This window comes from Meriones unguiculatus, chromosome 5, assembly GCF_030254825.1.
Source record: "Meriones unguiculatus strain TT.TT164.6M chromosome 5, Bangor_MerUng_6.1, whole genome shotgun sequence".
NCBI lineage: Eukaryota > Metazoa > Chordata > Mammalia > Rodentia > Muridae > Meriones > Meriones unguiculatus.
In genome coordinates this window covers 7,826,431-7,840,079 of record NC_083353.1, presented here as the reverse complement: position 1 = coordinate 7,840,079, position 13,649 = coordinate 7,826,431, and the positions used below count along the sequence as shown (strand labels likewise).

Below are 13,649 nucleotides of genomic sequence, written 5' to 3'. Positions count from 1 at the left end.
TTCACACTAGAGTTAATAAAACTTTGTAGTGGGCAATAATGACAGATGGGGCCTTGATTGCAACATGGGGGATAGCAATTTCTAAATGGGAAACAAAATCTATATTTCACAGCAGAGACTTAGAGTGGATTTACAAAGGAAGGCGTTCAAGAGAAAGGATGAGCAATTGACAGCATAGAATTGGAAGACAGTGCGTACCCCTGGAACCTCATTTACCATCTCTGCCTCTGCCTTTGCTAGAGTTCCTCCATCTAATGTGCTCTGTCCTCTGTGTTTTAAGGAAGATAGGGTAATTTTTACTTCCCACTACACACTGGAAACTACAATAGAGTGCCAGTGAGGAAAATACAAGAGTGAAAGAGATACTAATTTTGAAAATTTGTGAATGTTTCCTTATTAAAAAAAAAAGGTTCTTTGCACAAGTAATTCTTGAGATAATGAGGTATACTGGATTATCTAGTATAGTTTAAATGTAATTTATCTTCCTATGATAAGAACAAAGGAATATTTGACATAAACAAAACAAAAGGCATTGAACACTGGCACAGAGAGGTGCTGCAGACATCGGTTTTTATTTGTGTGTGTGGGTATATGTGTGTATTATCATGTGTACACAGGTGCCCACGGAGGCGAGAAGAGTACTACTGATCCCTTGGAACTGGAGTTACAGGAAACAGGTAGTTGTGAGTCAACTAATGTGGACACTGTGAATCAAATTTGGGTTCTTTGGGAGAATAGCAAGAGATCAAAACCTCTAGTCCTAACTCAGGTTGCTTTAAGAAAACAAATACCAGAGGCTTTGGCTGTTACTTATAACACCTACCAATACACCAAAATGTTTCTCATTTACTTCCCCTGCAGTGGACATTTACAGAGGTTAGCCATAGACTATTTCTACCTGCTCACCCACTCAGTGTAGGTTAGATCTAATATATAATTTCATGTGTTAACTTTACTGAGCTAAATCTTACCCAGATGACCAAAAAAAAAAAAAATGCATTCTGTGAGAGAGTCTCTAGGTCATACAGGCATCCAAATGGGCAGTATGTGTGAAGAAGAGCCACATTCACTGATGTAGGCATTAAAGCAGTATCTGAGCCAACTTACTAAGGGTTGGCATAAAAGAAATGATAGGTCACTCCCTCTCCGTCTTTTTCGCTCTCCTGTCTCTCACTCTTACATACAAATACAGTACTACACCCACATATATGACTTTGTTCATTTACATTCTTGCTGGATCATCATTCATTGTTGTTGCCATCAACCAAGGCTATAAGAACTGAGTCATGTAGGACAAAAGAAATGTTGTGTTTAAAAAATAACTGTCAGGTTCCTGAACCCAGGAGAGAATCCTTTCCTTCACCTCCACTCTCCAACTCTGAAGTTAAATCAAGAAAAAAAAATAAGCAAAACAAAGAAAACATTAACTATGAACAGTTGAAAACCTTAGTATCAAATAAAAACACATTGTAGTTTGGCAATAGCCTCCAATCTCATACTTGGGCTTTCAGCATCAAAGAGAAGTCAGGCTGTTTTAATAAACACTAAGATGAAAAGCAGTGAGCCAACAAAGCGTGACAGGATTTAAAAAAAAAAAATCATAGCAGTGAGCAAAGAGTTGCAATTATATTTCCAGTTAAGGGGAGATGGAGGAAGCTCAACTCCATTTTCAGCAATTTGCATGTTTCCCACAAAGAGCTTCACTCTAGTTAATGGCCTAGATGATAAAGAGGAAAAGTGCGACCTCTGGTTACCCAGTGCCATTCCCTGCAGGCTTTCTAGGCACTTGAAAGCACTAGGAAAGCTCCCTTCTGTTGCCTCTTTCTAGAAAATGGCCTCGGGACTGCCCATGCCACAAGTGTGTGGAGCTGTCACTGCTTGGTCTTCCTCACCCTCTGTCTGCTGGGTCCTAATCTGTCTCTCCTTCCATCTCTCAGAGTCTCTATGCCATTACTTCCTCCTTATCCTAACCAGGTAGGTGTGTTCCTTATCTGTCTTGGTAAATCAAATACCTTGCAGCTTACTGGATTTGGAGCAACAACAGATATTTCTTGCTCTTAATTTCTGTGGGTCAGAATTATTGAGCAGTTTAACTAAACATTAGTGGTATGGGATCCTAGGAGTTTCACACTAGGATTATGCCTGCTTCTGGGAAGGCTCATTCATGAGATTGGTACATCTTTATTTATGTGGAAGGAGGCTTCAGGTTCTAGACATATGGAAGCCACCAAGCATAGCAACAAGGTTTCCCCAGAACAAGGAACCAATAGCACAAGGTGGAAGATACAATGCTCATTTACACCTACCCCCATATTTTATGGTTTATTTGTATTTTTCTTTTCTGTGAGTTTTATTTAACATTTCCCAAATTCTGGCATTAGTTTACATAGCTAAGCACAAAAGTGACAGATCATTGCACCAGGATATTGGTAATAAAGAAACAAAGATAATTTCTTCTTAGTAGTATTCCTTTTCTACACCAACAATTTACACACATTTCAAAAGCGAAAGCAACTCAGACCCATTCCTCCCTATTGAGTTGAGTTCCTTGTTTATTTTATATTTGGGTTTTTAATTAGATGTGTGGTTTGCAAACATTTCCCTCCATTTCGTAAGTTTTTGTGGTAACCTGTTAGTAGTATTGTTCTACAAAAATAAAAGGACTCATGGGATTACAGCAAACTAAAAGGTTTCAAGGCTGGGGACTTAGTGGCAGAAGATTTTCCTGTCCTGTAAGAAGACCAAGGGTCAATTACTATTCACTCTAAAATTACAATAATGATATTAGTAACAATAATTAAGGTGATGATGATAAAACGCTAAATCTACACCTGCCTTTTCTCTAATATATGCTGACCTTACTTCCAGTGAGAAAAATATTACTATAAAGATTGGTGTCATAATGGAGGACTCCGTTAGCATCACCACAGCAATAGGTCTTTTAGTTCTGAAGAAGTGGTTGTTTTGCTAGGTTTTCAAATATTTCTTTTCCCCTTTTGTCCTCTTACACATCCTCCTCTACTCACACAGTTTTCATTACTGCCTTATTTCTAACAACCAGGACACACTCCTCATTTTATTTGCAATTTTAATACATGTTTGATAGCTTACATCTTTGGTAGTGGCGGGAAAACCCTCAGAAGAGATCCCTACCAAATAACTCATGCTGGGGAGAGTGGAAATTCCTGCACTGTGGAAACAATAAAATGCTAACCGGCCTATTATCTTGGGATGGGAATAGCAGGTGTTACAAATATAACTTCAGTGTGGAAACTCAAAGGAAATGTAGCGCAGGCTGGAGTGAATGTTCGGTTGTGAGATATACACAGCTATGACTGTAAAATTAAGAGTTTGTGTTTTCTCTAAGGACTTTCAGAAGATCTCTAGATGAATGTACGCTCTACCTCCCGTTCTTCAGATGTTCATCAGGAGACATTCTTACTCTCACAACACATCTGAAGGGTACTCAAAGGGCTACTTCATTAACAAAGCAGCACCCCACCACAGATTACTGCATGATGCAAGTCTCTTTCTTTTTTCACACCTATAAATGTTTTTGTGCATTTATTGCATTTCAGGATCATTGAACCAGTAGACATATTTTAACAGCCCTCATACTCACACATTCAAAAATTTAATAGGCCACAACAGTGGAAATAACAGTTCGTATGGAAAATGTGGAACTGGAGGCCTATAAATGTAAAGTTACTAAATGAAAGAGAAAGGGGGCCGGATTGGGAGGGGGGCTTTGAAGTGTGCTGCTTAGTTTTTGGTTGGCTTAATACTAGCTGAGGTTATCTGGAAGGAGGAACCTCAGCTGAGCACATGCCTCCATCAGTTGGGCTTTTAGGCAAGTCTATAGGGGGTTTTCTTAATGACTGATGTGGAAGTGTGACATCCTCCACTGTGTGGGCAATGGCCCTGAGCTGTATAAGAAAGCAGGCCGAACAAGCCGCAAGTAACTGCACCATGCCACTAAGCAGCACTGCTCCATAACCTCTGCAGCAGCTCCTGACTTTGTTTCCCCTGATTATAGATGGTAACCTGCAAGGAAAATTAACTCTTTCCTTCCTAATTTGGTTCTGGTCAGAGTTTTATCACAGCAACAGAAAACAGTCTAGGAGAGGAAGAGTATGTATCTGTCCTCTCATCAGAGAAAAGAGAAAACAAACAGCACAGAGCTTGGTTCACTTGAATATGTACAAACCCCTGCTTATGCCTTAGCTCACAGTCTTAGGAAATGAAGCAGAAATGAGAAGCCGTACCACCACGGGCTATCCTAAGAAGAAGCTGATGTGGATTGTTAACACATTTGACTCCAAATCTTTTTTTCGTGACAGAGGATGGAGGGAAAGAAGTTTGCCTTTTTAGCTCAGGTGCCCACTGTCCTAATGAAAATAAATAAGTGACTCTGGAGTATCAACATTGTTAGCTCAGCACAACCTCTGCATTCAATATCCTTTTAGGAGTCCTGGAATTACAGATGCTTGTACTAGAATCTCTCACTGCTATGTGGGTTCTGGGCAGCAAACTCAAGTCCCTTATGTTTGTATAGAAAATGCTTTACCCATGGAGCCATCTTCCCAGCTCACAGATCAAATTTTTGATGCTTTCAACTTCTATCCTCAGTCTTACTTTGCTCATTCATTTTGTAAATCCCAACAAATATATGCCTGGCACAGGGGGTTGTTTAACCATGGAGATATGAACTTCCATACCTATGGAACACTCAGTGAAAAATAAAGAACATAATTAAATATCTGAATGTTAAGGGTAAAGGTATGTTTACAAATGAGAAGATACTGCTGCACAAAAAAAAAAAAAAAAAAAAAAAAAAAAGGTGACAAGTTCTACGACCTCAAGCAAAGGCAAGAATGATAAAGGACACAAAGCAGAAGACTATGGAGTAAAGTTGATTCAGAGTAAGTTAACTAGACTTTAATTTTATAAGTTAACTAGAATAATATTTTTGTATTCTTTATTCTGAGAATTTGATTAATAGTATTATCTCATTTTTCTCTTAAATAACTTACTTAGGTTTTCTAATTAACAATCATATAATCATTGTAGAGTGTTTACAACGAAATTGAGACAAAACTCTAGATAAGGCAATTTATTTTAGGAGTAATTTCTTCTGAGAAAGAATGCATATGCAGTGGATATTCTTTTGCTCTTATTCTCCCCTACCATGTGTAGTCTTACATAATCAGGAACAGAATGTATGCATGATTTTGCTCTTTATTTTTGTATTTAACTCATTAACTTCACCATCATTATATGCCATTAAATACTCTCTAATACATAATTTTAAATGTTAATTAATACATATTATTTCATTCTGGATATGCCATGTCTTGGGGTTGGTTACCTGGGAAACAGATGCTTAAGTGGAATTCTTCTGGGAAAGATCTCATATATCTTCAGTTAGGGAGGGAGGATGAGGGACAAATATAGAGACTGAAATGTGAGAGGACAGTAGAGGCTTCAGGCAAATTTGAGGGGCATTCTCAGCTCGGATAGCCCTTCAGAATTGTCCCCAGTAGATGCAAAGGGACAACCCTCTACATCTTGGTCTGAGCTGGTCCTCTGAGGTTAGAAATCATAAGTTCAGACAAATTAGCTTCCTTCAGTCTGAGGTTAGAACAGCAGAAGTATTCAGCTCTGAGCTGTCAGTAGCCAACACTTATGAACTCCCAGTGGGAACAAGACACTTTGCAATGAAGGGGAGAGCTGGGCAACACACCACAGCACGTACCACATAAAATAACAAATTTACCTGTCATACTCTTAGGTAAGCAAAATGCATTCTGAACTATGGAGGAGAGAATGTGACAGAGTATTCCAGATCTGTACCATAGAGGAATGGAATGTAAAAATTAGCAATAGGAAAGCATCATTTCTCAGGGTATAAACAGAGGATTACGATGAGAAGACTGAGTGGGAGAAGCTGCCATAAGCAAGGAAAGAAAGCATGGTCCTGAATGATATTGTCCTCTGCACCAAACAAATAAGAATGAGAGCTGCATCTGCTCCTGGATGTGACATTTTCTCTTAGTAGCAGGATGAGGTGTTTAAAGGGGACAAAGTTGCTACCAGATCCTAGATCACTTCAGCCAGCATTTTCAGTAGTCTCTTCAGCTTGGCATGCCTTAGAAAACAGCTAGGAAGGTGGAGTCTAGTGCAAGTGTTTCTAGGGCCTGACCCACCTATCATCCCTGTGTCTCATAAAAATAGCCCCTATTAGGAGGAAGATAGCTGAGTTTAGTAAACCACCAGGAAGAGCCCTATGCAAGGGCAGGGGCAAGAGGTCATCAGCTATAAGCATATCTGTGTACACTGTACTTCAAGTGGAAGTGATACATCTTTACAAAAGAAATTATTATTATTTTTTTTAATGAGGGTTTTTCCTGCATGTGTGCCTGTTCACCAAGTGCATGCAGTACCTGCGGAGGTCAGAAGAGGGCATCAGATTCCCTGAAAAAGAAGTTACAGACAATTGTGATTTGCCTTGTGGGTGCTGGTAATTGAACCCAGGCCCTCTGCAAGAGCAAGAGATCATAATTGCTGAGGCATCTCTTCAGCCCCAAAAGAGGGACATATTTTTTTTTAATTTTTATTTTTTTTAATATTAGTTAGAGTTTGTTAACTTTGTATCCCTGCTGTATCCCACTCCCTCTTTCCCTCCCAACCCCACCCTCCCTCCCTCATCTCCTCCCTGCCTCTTTCCAAGTCCACTGATAAGGGAGAACCTCCTCCCCTTCCATCTGATACTGATTTGTCAGGTGTCTTCAGGACTGGCTGGAAAGTCCTCCTCTGTGGCCTAGCAAGGCTGTTCCTCCCTGGGGGTGGGGGGAGGTCAAAGAGCCTCCATTGAGTTCATGTCAGAAACAGTCCCTGTTCCCCTTATTATGGTACCCACTTGGATACTGAGCTACTAAGGGCTACATCTGAGCAGGGGCTCGAAGAGGGACATCCTAATGTGCTCCCTGGACAGTTTTTCTCCACTCACTTTCCATGTGGCTACGATTGAAGGTCCTAGTATACAGAGACAATGCAGCCTTTTTCCTTCAATATCAAAACAAAACCCTTCCTTTCCCCTAAGTGATCGCTCAACCGATTGCTTAGGATTTAAAAAGCGACGATGGAAACTGAAAGTAAGTAGTAAAAATTATTTTTCCTCTGAATGCTAAGCAGGGCCAACTTCACGGCCACAGTGAATTAATAAAGATTTTGGCCTTGAGGCAAGAAATCCCCACCATGTAAGTCTGTCAGGTTATTAAGCCAATAGTTTGGTGATGATTGAAAGCAGGGTAGGGTGGGCGAGAGAGCAAGTGTGTTGCCATGGATACAAAAAGAGATGCAACTTGCGTGGGTGCAGTGATCATCTTGATTCTAGGAAGTTTATTTAAAGATAGGCTCAGATGTGATGGGTAGAAATGGCTCATATTCTCTCAGAACCATCATGAGCCAGTTATCCAGACCCACCATCCTAACAGCTTGTTGGTAACCAAGCAACTAAAATATTCCTTGACATGCTGGTAGAATCCAGAAGATGTTTGTGAACTTGGCATTTAAAAAGCAATCAGGGTACTTAGAAGGGCTAAGATGCTATTGACTTAAATAAGGTGTCCATATTCTGTCATTCACTCATGCACAATCTTCATCCTAGGATGTTACGAGCACTTGTTTTACCTCCTGCTCTAGGTGAGGCAGATGTCCTCTCTGTACAAGAGTCTTGCTGCAATCCAGGATACAATTTGGTGTTGATAAGGAGACTGTCTTGCACAAAACAAGGTAAGTGTAGTATAAACCAAATATCAGTAGTCTTGCTTTCATGCAAATGTGCTGAGCTAATAGGCTGTCATTTCTTTTTTTTTTCAATTTATTTTATTTATTACAATTTGTTCACTTTGTATCCCAACTGTAGCCCCCTCCCTCATCTCCTCCTGGTCTCACCCTTCCTCTCTCTCCACCCACCATGTCCCTCCACTGATAGGGGAGGTCCTGCTCCACTTCTATCTGACCTTAGCCTATCAGTTCTCATCAGGGCTGGCAGCATTGTCTTCCTCTGTGGCCTCTTAAGGCTGTCCTGTCCCACCCATCAGGGGGAGGTGATCAAAGAGCCAGCCACTGATAAGATATTATTTTTAAGTGTAAAGGTCAACCTCAGAACAGCACAGATCTTGTGTTCTCAAGATTCTCACCACATATTTTAAATATACCCTTATCATGATCATTCAGAGTAAAATGCAAACAGTAGAAAGAAAAGACAATTTCCCAATAAAGAGTTGCATTGATGATAACTAAAAGTCATTTGCAGGCATTATGTAAAGTTGGAAGTTTGAAAAGTTGCCTGAAATACATTCCTTCATCAGGAACTCTACCCTCATTTATTAATGAAGAAGTGGTTTGATAAGCACTGATAGAGACCAAGACCTGAGCCTTGTGTAGTACTGGGTGGTCTGTTGTACCTTTACTTGTGCTCTCAAGGGGTTAAGTTAAAAGATCTCTCACCCAGCTATAACAGTCTATGTTTCTATGCTACAGAAAATAACAGCCCACCCCCAAACAACTTCTGAGATCCCAATTCCTTCACAGTGCAGCTGGGCAGTAGTAGTATAGTTAAAAGGTAAGTTTGCTCTTAAGCCTGAAAGTAATGACTTGCTGAATGGGCAGCCGTTACCTTAGAACAAAAATTATCTTCAACATTTTTTTAAACACTCAAAACAAAACTGAACAGACCAAAACAATATAGCTGAGTTATTCTGTGGGATGTCTAGGCTCAAAACTGCAAGGTTTTACCTGTTAGCCCCTTCCCCACCTTTAGTGTGACCTTGAATGTGCTTCTAATCTAGCCTTTTGTGTTCCTTTCTGTAAGGTGGAATTAGTGAAAAGTGGCCAGAATTCTGAATCAATAAATAAAGCCACCCAGGCTACCATGGTATTACCAGATGAAATGCCCAAATCCTCTCTTAAAAGAACTCATTTTAAAGAATGGCAGTAAAAGCTGACATTCTTTAACAGTTCTAAGAAGAATCCAAGAAACAGATGTTGAAGATAGTCAGGATACACTTACACATGCCAGCATCAAACAATGGCCACTAAGAGATCATTCACTATACATACTCAATTAAAAATAAGTAAACATCTATCTGGGAGCATCTATTTGCTTTTGTCTATTTTACCTACCTACACACAAAAGGTTTTTTTTTTTCCATTTCTGTGCTTGTCTCTTTAAAGCGAAGATAGTATCTCCTCTTGCAGTAAAGTGATCCCTTTGAAGCTCAAGGCATAAAAGTACTGTAGATAACCTAAAACAGTCAAATGACCCAGAAAAAAAAAAAAAGAAAAAAGAAAAACAAAGCTCAGCTTGTGGGCTGTGTCACTTGCCCCTCAGTTGTTCAAAATTTCTTAACAGGTACAATACAGGGCTGCTTGTGTGTGGGGGCCCAAAGGAAAATAAATGGATGTGTGCTTCCAGCACAGAAGCGAAGAGGGTATCAGTTTTAACACCAACAAGTACCTCGATCATCTGCAGATGAAAGGGCACTCTAGAAACTCTGAGACTTTCTCTGTAAGCAAACATTCAAGATCCCAAGCCACCTGAATTATTCGGAGAACCAAACCATTAACCATTCCCCCAATGTTATGTTTCTGATTCATGAACAATTATGAAAGTAATTTTATTCAGCACCAAGTTGATTGTGTTAGCTCCTAGAAAAAGAATTGGATGTGTCTGCATTTATTTGAACAGGGAAACTATTCAGTGGGAAGATTTCAGTCTTCCTTAATAGATAGCATTGGTAGGTTGTTGTTTTGTTTTTTTTTAAATCATATCGATTCTGTTTTAAAACTAATTTTTATCCTCACAAAATATCATACATGTATACAATGTATCTTAATCAAATCCACCACAAACTTCCCCTTAAAGCTTTCTTAGATCCTAACTCTACCAGTATTCCCTTCCCAACTTCATATTCTTCCTTCTTAAAAAAAAAAAAAAAAAAAAAAAGTATAAACCACTGAGTCCAGTTAGTGTGCCTGTATGTGCATGGGTGTGGGACATTCATTCACTGGGGTGTGGGACCTTCACTGGGGTGTGGGACCTTCACTGGGGTGTGGGACCTTCACTGGGCAGTCTACCAGTAGTCACAGCCTCAACGAAAAGTGGCTTTTACTCCCTCAGCAGCCACCAACTGCCAATAGCTCATCAGCTACTGTTGGGGTTTCAGCACTTCCTCCATCCATACTGGAAATAAACTTGCTTGAGCTTATGCAGGTCTCCATAGGGATCCACAGATGCTGTGAGCTTTTTGTCTAACACTCACGTCGTGTCCAGAAGACAGCATTTCCTAGCACACCTTCCACCCTCCTGCTCTCATGTTTCTTCTGCTCCCTTTTCCATTATGCTCTCTGACCGCTGGAGAGGAGACTGCATTGAAATAAATGTCCCGTTTGTAGGTAAAATCACTTGCATTTGGCACTTTGACCAGTTTTCAGAGTCTCAGCACTAACCATTGCCCATTGCCCAATACTTCTCAGACAAATCGACCCTTTAAAACCCTTTAATGTTTACAAATAGATGCACAGCTACAGAGGTGAGAAGGGTTGGATTTCCTTGCTCTGAGAAATCAGACGCCCAGAAAACACTGTCTAGGATCGGATGGCAGCGAAACCCAAACATCCATTTTTTCTTTGCTGATCTTTGGCTGTAGCAAGGTCACCTGGAATACAGATTCTTTTGTCTAGCATTGATGCAACTATCTATCCTATGACACTAAGTCATTTGGAATGCAGGCAAATGACTCATGCAATGTCTTCAAGGCTTTCTTTGGAGGAATGTGCATGCCTTTCTCTTGCCCTTTTTCCTTCCAGTCAGCGACAGGGTCACCGAGAAAACGATCAACAAAGCAGAGATTTCATTTGATGCAGCAGAAGTCCCAAGTTGAGGATTCTGAGACTCTGTGGGATTGTTGCCCGCTTTAAGCGAGCCGTCCAGACTCCTAAGACAGTTGAACACTGACTGCTGAACTTATTCAAAGAATTACCATTTTTGAGTTTAACCATCCAGAGCTGAATAAAGTTTTTCTATTAAGCTCTACTAGCACAGATCTGAAATTTACAGCTGGAACTCTCTAACTTAGATTACTAAGGTCAGAAGTCAGAAATGCAAGTTTGGGGCCTGTTGGGAAAAATACGCTCAGTTCTCTTGAAATGGGCTGCACAGAAATGCACATGAGAGTACGTACTTGTCCTGGCCTCAAGTCTCTGCAAAGGTAGTCCTCCACCAGGAGTGACAAACCAGAATGCAGGGACTGAGTGAGAAACAGCTCTCAGGAATTACCGAGATTGTTGGAAGCCATTTTAACAGCCTGAGAGCAGAGTATTTCCTCAGTTCCAGCTACGGGAAATCCTCCAGACATAAGGAAGTCAGATCTTTTCAATTTTAATTGTTACAGGTTTCTCCTATGCCATTACTCAAGTTTTAAATTTTAGCTACAACAACATCATCAACAATAGCTATGTATAGGTACAATGACAAATCAGCATTTGGTCCACTATCTATTACATTAGTATGGGTTAGGTAGTATAGTTCTAAACTGAAAACCTGAGCTGGAAATGATCTCAACATACAAAAATGCTTCTGAAAAGAAAATTTTATGTGGCAGAAATTGTCAAATATAACCAAATTCAGGCTCATAAATTGTGAAGGAAAGAATAAATATTTTTAAAGTATAGATATTATTTAAAAAAATACCTCTCATGGCTACCTTCCCTACCCTCACCCAGTTCAGACGGCAACTAAACACTATGATGTTCAGATTTGCCATCTGGAGAACAGATTTCTCCTAACATCATCCCTGATGACCTACTGGTTATCATTCTTGCCTGGAGCATATTTCCCCCTATCCCCCACCCCAGTCAATGGAAGACCAAGGGTCTTCCATCTGAGGTCAGGTTCCCCACCTTGGAGAAGTCTCTTCCTTTATTTCTTAGGGCAGCAAGGTCCCTGATTCCATCATCTCCCCGTGACAGTAATGACAACTGCCCATTAGTCCTTTCTCTAAAGGAGACAGATGTTGTCCTGTGGAAAAGGCTGTCTGCCAGAACACACGGCAGCCACTGCACTCCTGCCTGGCACACGACACCCTGCTTGTGCAGTTAACCTCCCCACCCAGATTCTCGGTGCCAAGAAAGAAAGCCAAAGCATTAGCACACAGCAGGCAGAGCACAGCACGACCCCAGAGTGAAGGAATCTCAGTGTTTCCAGAATTTTCACTCAAGGTAAAATTTACTGTGAAACAACTCAGAGCTACATTAACTGCCACTCCTTTCAGTCCCTGGTTCAGGGACTGCCTTAGACTGATGACAAAAGTGAGTGGTAATATAAACCCTGCTGGGGCTTTTATTCCTGTTAAGTAAAAGGCTTCCTAGAGGCTTACAGCCCAAGACCTAACCACTTAGGGTGGAACTATTGAGGCTGGGAGCTTGGAACCAATCAAACTCCAATTCATTTGCATAAATGAAGCTATAGCACAAAATGGAAGAGTGAACAGGGGTGTTTTGTTTCTTTATGCTTCTTGGTTGTAGTCACATGAGATGCAGGGCTATGCTGAGCCACATTTTCCAGTATACAAGCCACTTAGCTAAATCCATCACTGCTGTGCCACTTTGTAAAATGAGTATTTGTAAACAGGCATGATGCTGCATGGGGCTATCCACTACAATGTAAGGTGCCTTTAATATTTACGATGCACAAAGGAATATACATACATTTGTAGCTGCATACATATTTGGTGAGGAGAAGCAGCTAGACACATCAACATAAATATATATTGCAACATGTAATCGGATTTGTGAGTGTTCTCTGCTACTTCTCTCTATGAAAAGATAAACAGATAATTGCTGTATCTAGTGTGTGCTCAGTGGATCACCACTTGTGGTGGGCTCATGGGAACTATGAAGTCTCAGGCAGATACCAGACTTTGACTGTAACTACAAAGTCACAGGATCAGAGAGTGATCTGTCTACCACTTATGAGCTGGTGAGGTGCATTACAAAGATATAACTACTTCTAGCAGTTTGGCTAAGATTAAGTAGAGTATCTGTTCTTATCAGTTTAATAAAAGTCACCACACGTGATACTGATAAAAACAGTCCCTGTCCTAAATGAGACACTTAGAGAAGCATTGGGGGATGTCAAGTGGTCTTAAGCCTTGTCTGGACCATGTAGCAAAGCCACTTAACATCCTAGTTTCCTCTTCTCTATGAGATGGAAATAATGTGATTCATCTGCATTCTCACAAATGTGCACAAGTATCTTGGAATCATTCCTGGCATATGTTACACTGCAGAAATCACCTCTGAAAATGCCCAGACGGTGTTGTCTGGATGAAGGAGAGATGACCCCTAGTCTAAACCTGGAAAGAGTAAGGGTGAGCAAGTGATGAACGACTCTCAGCACAAAGATAAGACAGAGACACAGTTCCCAACTTCTGCCGAGTCCTCAGCCATAGTCTAGATGTAGACCATGAAAAAATGAGGAAAATTCTGAAAACGGACTTTAAAATATCGTATATTTTAAATATTATTAAAAATAGTCAAATATTACTTATTTTCTCCACGTCATCAAATACCACATGGACGGA

At 40.4% G+C, this 13,649-nt stretch overlaps 1 protein-coding gene and 1 pseudogene across 2 annotated transcripts in view; one reads left to right on the top strand and one right to left on the bottom strand.

The window, feature by feature from the left end:
• Positions 1 to 13,649, bottom strand: part of Ctnna2 (catenin alpha 2) — a 1,157,068-nt gene that overhangs the window by 613,522 nt on the left and 529,897 nt on the right. The window lies entirely within an intron of this gene.
• LOC132654425 (U2 spliceosomal RNA) lies at positions 13,069 to 13,284 on the top strand (annotated as a pseudogene).